General features: G+C 36.4%; 1 protein-coding gene across 8 annotated transcripts in view; it reads right to left on the bottom strand.

Moving 5' to 3' along the window:
• Positions 1–9,949, bottom strand: part of LOC109402885 (reversion-inducing cysteine-rich protein with Kazal motifs) — a 125,454-nt gene that overhangs the window by 48,228 nt on the left and 67,277 nt on the right. The window lies entirely within an intron of this gene.

Raw genomic sequence — 9,949 nt, 5'->3', positions numbered from 1 at the left:
CAGATCTACAGTGCACCAAATTGAATATCTTGTGGTAGGAGCAAATAAAATCTGTGCCCAGGATAGTCCAATAGGCTACTTATATGAAACGGTCGTCGTTCATACAAAACGATACTTTGCTAATGGTCTGGTTAAACATCCCTTGGGATGATATTTTTGTAAAATAATAGTTATTTATGTGAAGAGTTGCAAAAAGTTGATTTTTTCAGCACGAGTCGTACATTTATCCAACGAGGCTTGCAAATAAATACGAAAAGTGCTGAAAAATTCGAGTTTTGCAACGAGTAACATACAATATTTTATGCAATGATTTTTTCATCATACAACTCATTTGAGTTGCATAATGAACATTATGCAACTGTTTTTCATTATACAACTCATTTCAGTTGCATAATGAATCAGTTTGGAAAAATTGACCATTATGATACCAAAATGAGTTATGTAAAATAGAAATTATGATACTGAATTGCACAAAATAACTTTCTTTCACATATTTAAAAACATTTCAGTAACATCTACTTTCCCCCATTGGTTCATTATGCAGCGAAAAAAATTTGCAAGGCTGTACCCCATTATGCATTATGCCATTTGCCATAATGCCGTTTGGCATAAAGCTATTTGACATAACGGCCATTTTGCATTACAACGATTATGCACATTCTTTTCAAGAAGGTTGTTCTTCGTACTATGTTAAACGGCATTATGCCAAATGACCTTCAACTGGTTCTACCCCATTTGGCATAAAACTACTGGTTATAGATATTCTGTGAATTCGGTGAAGTTTCTTGATATGATACCGCACATATTTTATCATAATAAGTATAGTGACATTCTGATTTATCGACCGTATTCTATTTAAAACATTTTATGGCTTTATCGGTCTTTTTCTACTCTGGGAGGGCTGGGAGTTTTACACGGTTAAGTGGATAAGTGACTATCTATGGGCTTGTAAGAAAAGGGAGCAATTTCCAGGAAGCTTATATCATGCAATTGGACAATGTTTACAAAGTTCCAGTGTGAAGCAAGCCTGCATGGCACGGACTATGGGGAGAGTTATTTTCAGCTAATATAAATAACGAATAGGTCTTCGAGACAGAGGACGCAACACTAGGGGTCATGCACAAATTACGTCACGCTTTTAAGGAGGAGGGGGGTTTTGCATAACGTGACGGTTCATAGAAAAATTATAGAGGTCCCATACAAAAAGTGTGACAGGGGGGAGGGGGGAGGGGTTGAAAAAGGTCAATTTTAGCATGACATAATTTGTGTATCACCCCCTAGGTGATACATCATCTGACCACCGACGTTAATGCTCCCGCAGAAACCTCTCCTAAGCCGGGCCATATGCAAATCTCCTAGTCCTGAAGAAGTTGACAAAAATCCATTTATAATTATAAAAAATAACCTCAACAAGCACTTATTTGTCGGGTGCCTGAAACTTTTGCCAATCTTGGTATGGTGGTATGAACTACCAACCAAGCCGATCTGTTTAAAAGTACAGGTCGTACGGCAGAAGTTTCACGCATTCGATTTATTCGTTCAATACATGGTCTCCATGAATAATTTCACCTTCTATAAATTTTCACACTTGTTCGCAACCTAGCAAATACTTCTTCTTCTTCTTGGCGTAACGTCCTCACTGGGACAAAGCCTGCTTCTCAGCTTAGTGTTCTATGGCACTTCCACAGTTATTAACTGAGAGCTTCCTTTGCCAATGACCATTTTGCATGTGTATATCGTGTGGCAGGCACGAAGATACTCTATGCCCAAGGAAGTCAAGGAAATTTCCTTTACGAAAAGATCCTGGACCGACCGGGAATCGAACCCGTCACCCTCAGCATGGTCTTGCGGAATATCCGTGCGTTTACCGCCTCGGCTATATGGGCCCTTAAGCAAATACTATCATATCTATCATTTCATTATCCACTTTGATCTCTACTCCCTTACACTCTGAGCAGAAAAAGACCGATAAAGCCATAAAATGTTAAATGAGTTAAGTGATTAATCCACCTAAAAGTGAGATCGAAAAATTATTTGGGCAAAAACCAATATTAGAGGCTAAATTTCTACAGAAAAATTGTTACAAGAAACATTTCCGAATACAATATTGCTCTCTATATGCTCGACACGTTGAAATTAAGGGCGTTTTGTCATAAACAATCTCTTAAAACTAGTTCTTTGAGTATACATTTTGAACGGTATTTTTAATTTTATCCCATTTCCTACATAGTTTGCAGGAATGCGAAAATACGTGATTTGTCGAAGACATGTCTCTATCTTTCAACGAAAAAAAATGATATTGATTTTCTGAAAATGTCAAGTCAAGCTTCACCCTAAACTGTTTAGTGTTACGCAAAACTACCTGCTCAAACGGTCACAGATCTAATTTCAGTTTTCTCGAAATTGTATAAAATGCTCGTAAGCACGGGCAAGAAGAAATGTCATTCTAAAAAAATAAAAATGCTCTTTACCCTAAGAAACTCTCAAAATGAGCAAGATTCACACAAATCTGATCTAAACTGGGATAACTTAAATAATGAAATAGACTGGGAGTTCACATCCAATAAGTTTTAAAGCCGACTGACTGGAACTGGCAGATTTTTCATTTTTGAAAAAATGGTAGCTGAATTTTTCGGAACGTGCATCAAAAAATCTCAAAAAATTGTACTGTAAGTTTTTTAGCTAGATGTCTATTAGTGGTCCAAATTTGGGAAAGATCGGGCTATTCTACACGAAGTAAAGAACATTCAAGTAAAAGGCATAATTATCCGATATCCAACTTTGAACTGTTATGTCTCTAGATTTAATTATCCGATTCAAGACTTACAGGGGATAGACAAAATGAACGGGACAGGCAAAATTTTCACTTTTCAAAAAATGGTCAAATAGCTGTAACTTATCGAAAAGTGTATAAAAAAAACTGAAATTTGTACTGTAACTTGTTCAACTAGTTGTGTATCAATGATTCGATTTTGGGAAAGATCAAGCTATTATGCATTAAGTAAGAAAGATTCTAGAAAAAGTTATAATTATCCGATAGCCAACTTTGAGTTGTTATATCTTCGGATTCAATGAACCAAATGCAATGAAATGTTGACCGTTCATGACTTATATGATAAGCTTTGAAAAACTTTTGACATAACCTAAAATTGTTAACACGGAAGAAAATTACAGCGTTAAGATTATTTTTCTGAAGTAACACCAAATTATCGAAAATGTCAACATCGATTCAAAATTCGAGATGGTAATTATAGTTTATTTGAATTCCCTATAATAGACTTCAATATGAATATGTTTTGAAAGGACGTTACTTAATAACCGGCAATAAATTGAAAAAGTAATGGGAAGCAATTTAAAGTTAGACCAATTTACTAACAAACCCTAAAATAAATGAAATCGCTGTAACTTTCTTTATTATTAATAATTTTAAATTTAGTCAATTTTTTTTAAAGCTCATTATACGAGTCATAAACGCATAAAATTTCATTGCAATCGGTTTATTGAATCCGGAGATCTAACAGTTCAAACTTGGCTATCGGATAACTTTGACTTTTTCTAGAATCCTTCTAGCTTCATGCAGAATAGCCTGATCTTTCCCAAGTTTTGACCATTGATACACAATCAACTTACAGAATTTTTAGATTTTTTTATGCACATTTCAAAAATTTACAGCTTTTTGACCATTTTTTGAAAACTGAAAATTTTTCCTGTCCCGATCATTTTGTCTATTCCCTGTATATAATGATATTATTTTACTAGAATTATGTTTTTTTTTTATAGTTGTGCAACATGTCGTTCGTCGCATAAGAGATTAGATGGTAACCAATGTGTAATATAGTTTGTTTAAACTTCAATAGAAAAATAAACTCAAAGTTACATTGCTTGTTTCGTCATATTAATTATGGAAAATGATGGTGGATCAGAAACATGGCCATGGCGATTGGAAAAAAGTATGTATCACTCAAGTAAAATGGAAATGTGTTTCGTCGGTGCACCGTCCTAAAATTGACTGACAAATGTATTTTTCTGGTGAAATTGTCACTTTTACTAGCGGAAAACACATTGCCGGTTGGATGTCTGAAGATATCAATATCCACATCAAACATTACTTCATACAGAATTCCCAACTATAAGTTTGAAAGCAAGATTTTTTGAATTCACGGAACCGTCATACTTGAGCTCTTTTAACGGCAACCCGTATTTCGATAATTTATGTAAATCGCACTAGATAAATTACCTTTCCTCCATCAAAAAAATATACTCAAGAGTAGTAAATTCAACCCAAGATCCCCACTGCTCTTAAGCAAACAACTCAACTTTGAGTTAGATTATATTTTCCCGAAATTGACTTATTTGGCCCAAGATCTCACTTGGGTCGATGCATCTCTATCTTTTTTTTTTTTTTTTTGAGAAACTAGTTCATTCGATATTCTCAATTTTTTGGTAAATTTCACCCAAAAATATAGGTAGTTCGGATATTCTGTGAGCTATTTTAACCTTCTAATACCCAACCCCGCCTTTAGACGGGGTATAGTTTGAGCACTTTTTTCTTACCTGAGATTTTTTTTTTTTTATTTCTTAAGCGGATTTTAAGGACTGTCTGTATATCTCACAATGGTTTTTGGTGTTTAAAGCGCATTAACATTTTTGACGTAAACTACGTCTAAGGGGAAGGTACGGTACTGTACCACGGTACCGGGTGCAAAATGAAAATCTAAAATTTTGCGACCGTCACGAAATTGCATCAGATTTCAAACGCTTATAACTCAAAAAGTAATCGATGGATTTTCCGGATTATAGCTCGAATCGATGGGAAAACTGCACAACAATTTTCTACAATACACAAAAGTTACTATTTTCAATACTAAACTATTGAAAATTTGGAAATAGTGAACCCATGTTTTAATTTTATCCAGCCAATCACGTGCGAGCACAAGTTTGAGGAAGAAACGGGCAGTATAAAAGATTACTGCTTCTTCTCATCTTCCATCAGTCCTCTTCGACTACTCGATGGGAACGCATCGGCAGAGCGCTGCCGGTCTGAGTTAGTATTCTTCCGAGCGTCGACCGCGGTGGAGCGGGAGAGAGCATTTTCGCTCTCCCATTCTGCTTCACACTGCCGAGCGCGTTGGACGTGCCGTCAGCAACCAAGCAGCACCGGCGGTGGTGGCTCAATCGCGTGTTCCCAGTGCGGTAGCGGATGCGCCCGGCAGCAACGGAATGGAAATTTCAACATCGGATCCAACACCTTCGCCGGAGGCAAATCTCCCTCCTGAAAGTGGAATATATTTTGGTGTGGCGAAATCAAATTTAAACAGCCCTTGTGAGGGCTACAATTTTAAATTTCTGCATAAGAGTTCATTCAGAATTATCCTAGAAAGTGAAAACAAGTAAGTGCTGACATTAAAACAAATTTCAGCGAAACCGCTGCCGAGCGCGGTAGACGCACCGCCGGCGATGGTGGCTCATTGGCATTTCCCCAGTGCGGTAGCGGATAGGCATGACACAGCAACTTGGAATTTTCATCGGAGAGATTTTAACCGCTTGACCCATCGACGCAGAAGCATAGCCGGGAAGCGGAGTTCAGTTTGCTAACGCCGGGTCATCGGCGGTGGCTCATTCGAAATCTCCCAGTGCGGTTGCGGATGGGTACAGCAGCACGCGGAAAAGTTTTCATCATCGGATGCAGCACCATCATCGAAGGAAGAAATCCCTCCTTACTGTTGAACAGATTTGGTTTTGCTGAATCCAATTTAAACAGCCCTTCTCAGGGCTACAATTCTGAATTTTCTGCTAGAGTTAAAACCGAATTCTCGCAGCAAACGCACCGCCAGAAACGTAGCAGTAACGGGGTGTCCCATTCGCATTCTCTCATAGCGAGTGGTTGGTCATGTCAACTGGGAAGAATCTTCTTCTTCGGAGCTAACCCGGGCGTCAAAAGATTAAAATTAAATGGGAATTTATTAGAAAACTGAGTGAAATTTCTTCTACAATTTGCTGGTTTGCCTAAAAATGAAAATTGTTAACCAGTGTTGACAAATTTGAATAAGATCTCAGAAATTACAAAATATTCAATATCTGTAATTACCAGTAATTTTTGCCGAAAATTCTTAAAATGTGTATTACATACAATTATTTACTAAATATTATAATATTCGGTAATATTAAGCCTACCCGTCTGGAAAAGGCTAATAATTAATATTGAAGAACAATTTAGGTTAGGAATGCATTTTTCCCAAAATTTCAATAATTTGCTAATGGAAATCAGAAATGAGTTACGTTTAAGAATGTAATCGCTTATAAAACAACAAAGAGGAGGAAGAATAGAAATCACCGAATGAAGACAACCATGGTATACACCAACCGAGCTGTCCGCCAAAAGTTCTACAAACTTAAAGTAGCTTCCGATCTAGCCAAACCACAAACCTTGAAGTTGGTCTAAACAAATTGTATGATTTGTTCGACAAAACAGCAAACAGAAGTCCGTTATCAATCATAATAAATTGTTTTACGTAGTTTACGTCATTCGGTTGTGTCTTGCACACACCCCTCTGATTTTTTAAATCATTGAAAAAATTATATGTTGATAACCTTTTGGATGCCATTGTTTCTTTTGTATTTATCTCTACAATTAAAGTATTTTTTTTTCTTCAATCATTCTATTATAGTAAAAGAGTTTTAGAGAGTTGAATACACACTTAAATTATTTTCTTAAAAGTTACACGGAAAATAGAATTTTCCTTGATAAAAATTTAAAAAAAATAATAATTTAGCAATAATTTTAAAATCTCAAAATGTTTTCGTCTCAAAAAACGGTATGCCAAAAAGGCTTCTAGGAAAAATATAAAAGTGTAGAGATGTTCAAAAATAAAAATTAGAAAAATCAATAACCAAAATTCACAAAATCGAGAATTTGAAAAAGAATCATCTTCCAAAACAGTTTAAATCGATTTTAGATGACGAAAAATGATAGTTAGATCAAAATCAAAAATTTGGGCATCAGAGGGTTAACATAATAATTTCTAAACATAGTATTTTTTAAGTTTTAGCATACAAACAAATCTTATTACTAAGTACTTTTGACATGCAGTGTTGATCTTAACCTACTAGTAACAGTTAGGTTGCACATTTGTGACTAAGTAAGCGTACGTTTTCGTGCGTCTTATATGTGTTTACAATGAAACAACAAAAAGTTACACTGTCGTTATTTGGAAACGGCATTCGGTTACATGATACATGGTAACCAAACACTGACTTCGCTGCTGGTGGGTTGATCATTTGTTTTGGTTTTTGGTTTCGATGTAACAGGATAATGTCAAGTACACACTAAGATTCTGATTTTCCAGCTCAGTAAATTTTTCACTGAATTCAGTATTTTTTTCTATCTCTTTACTGAGTTCTCAACAGCAGATTTAACTCGGTACACTCGGTAATCATATTTACCGTTCACCAGTAACGATATTTACCGTGCATCTGTAATTTTTGACAGTTAATTTGCAGAGCTCGTTAACTTATTTACAGAGTTTTCAGCAAAAGGGATAACCGAGCGTACCGAGTTAAATCTGCTGTTGAGAACTCGGTAAAAAGATGGGAAAAATACCGAGCTGATCTTAGTGTGTATGTAACTTTGGGGGCATCCATAAAGTACGCCACGCTTAGAGGGGGAGGGGGGTTCTGAAAAGTGTGACAAGCAATGTATTAAGGACCAAGGAAAAACCCGTACGAAGGGGGAAGGGGGGGTCTAAAATTCCCATTTTGAGCGTGACGTACTAAATGGATGCCCCCTTTCCGAATTTGACAGTTCAGAAGCATATACCACGAAAGCTACCATGTGACATTAATGTAGCTTCTGCAAAATTAAGGTTGCATTGCGATGTCTGATCAACCAAGATGTATACTGGAAATATAGAACAGTTACGAGTAGTCTGAAGTGAAACGGCTATGCAATCTTTATTATTTTTCTAAAATATTCCGTAAGTTACAAGTGCAACTTGGGGAGTGTGAGCAAATTGCGATCCTTCTGGCGAACCAACTGCGATCCGGCTCGTTTGACATTTGTTTTATGTTGGTTCTTCGCTTCGCAAACCGTGAACCGCTCTCGCTATTTGGGTTCGCGAGCACGAGTACAAAGTTTGTGTTCGATGTGAACCAAAAATCACGTCAAACGCATGATGCTTGCCATAACTTTTTTCATTTTTTTAGAGATTCGGAGATTCTTTCAGAAATTCCACTAGAGTTTTCTTAATGAATTCAGAAATATATCAAGAAAGTTTTTCAGTAATTATTGCTTGAATTTTCCCAAAGGTTCCTTAACCCTTCAGGACGCGCGTAGTAGTAAAAAGAACAGCACTACAAAAAAACTCATTAGTCATATACAGTGCGTGTGCGGTGCAGTTTCAGCTGCTTGGTTTGGATTTATTCAGAACTTTTTTCTGGAATTATTTAAGTTTTTTTTTCAAAGACTCTCAAAACAACTCCTGCAAAAATTACTCCAGAATCTATTCCTCAGTTTTGTTTCCTCAAATCTCTTCAGAAATTGCAAAGGATTTTTTTTGAGAATTCCTTCAGGAGTTCTTACAAGGATTCCTTCAGAAAATCCTCCAGGGATCCTTCACAAACTTATTAAGGGATTTCTTCAATAATACCACCAGTATCTTGTTTAGCGATTTCTGCAAACATGTCTTTAAAGATTCCTTCAGAAATTCATTTACGGATTTTTTCCTGAATTTCTCCAGACATTTCTCCAGCATTTTTCCTTGGAATTACTTGCAGAGTTCCTTTGGAAGTTTCGCATGATTTTTTTTTTCTATGAATTAAGTGGCTATCTTAAGGTACCTATGTATTCTCTTGGGTATCATCCCAGACATTCTTCCAGCAATTGTTTCAAGAATTCATATATTTTTTTAGGAATCCCTCCAAAAAATCCATTTTTACAAAGTTATGCCATCAAATGTTTGTTTTTTTTTTAATATATTTTTCGCAATCAATTCCAAAACTTCCAAATAAAAGTTTTCGTGAATTTGAAAAATGTTTTGAATCGCAAAAAAAAATGAAAACCCTTTTCTGCTGAGTTTTGATTTGATGTTTCTCAGTAGAAGTGAGTTTGGCATCACCTGAAAAGCTTATGATTTACTAAACCATATCTCAAAAACCGTATCCTCTGCAAAGTTTAGACCTTCGGTAAAGTTATTCAGCAGCTTTATGACCTTCAAATGGTGAAATGTTTGGTACGTAATTCCACCGCTATGTGGCGCTAGATTCTGACCACCTAGAATGTTCGTGTCTTCGGCAATGTTGATCAGAATGGTTATGGCAATCAAATGATCGTAAGTTTAGTACGTAATTCCGCCGCTATGTGGCGCTAGTGTGCATTTACAACGAAGTACTTTGACATGGTTTATCTCATTATTCGGACCGTCTAGAATGTTCGTGTCTTGAGCAATGTTGATCAGAAGGTCTATGGCTATCAAGTGGTGGTAATTTTAGTGCGTAATTCCGCCGCTATGTGGCGCTAGTGTGCATTTACAATGAAGTACTTTGACATGGTCTATCTCATGATTCTGACCACCTAGAATGTTCGTGTTTTCAGAAATGTTGATCATAAGGTCTATGGCTATCAATTGGTAGTAAGTTTAGTGCGTAAATCCACCGCTATGTGGCGCCAGTGTGCATTTGAAACAAAGTACTTTGACATATTTTATCTCATAATTCTGACCACCTAGAATGTTCCTGTCTTCAGAAATTTTGATCATAAGGTCTTTGGCTATCAAATGGTAGTAAGTTTAGTGCGTAATTCCGCCGCTATGTGTCGCCAGTGTGCATTTAAAATGAATTACTTTGACATGGTTTATTTCAAGATTCGGACCACCTAGAAAGTTCGTGTCTTCAGCAAAGTTGATCAGAAGGTCTATAGCTATCAAATAGTGGTAAGTTTGGCGCGTAATTTCGC

This window comes from Aedes albopictus, chromosome 3, assembly GCF_035046485.1.
Source record: "Aedes albopictus strain Foshan chromosome 3, AalbF5, whole genome shotgun sequence".
NCBI classification, from domain to species: domain Eukaryota; kingdom Metazoa; phylum Arthropoda; class Insecta; order Diptera; family Culicidae; genus Aedes; species Aedes albopictus.
Note: the sequence above shows the minus strand (reverse complement) of the source record. Positions and strands in the feature narration are given on the sequence as shown.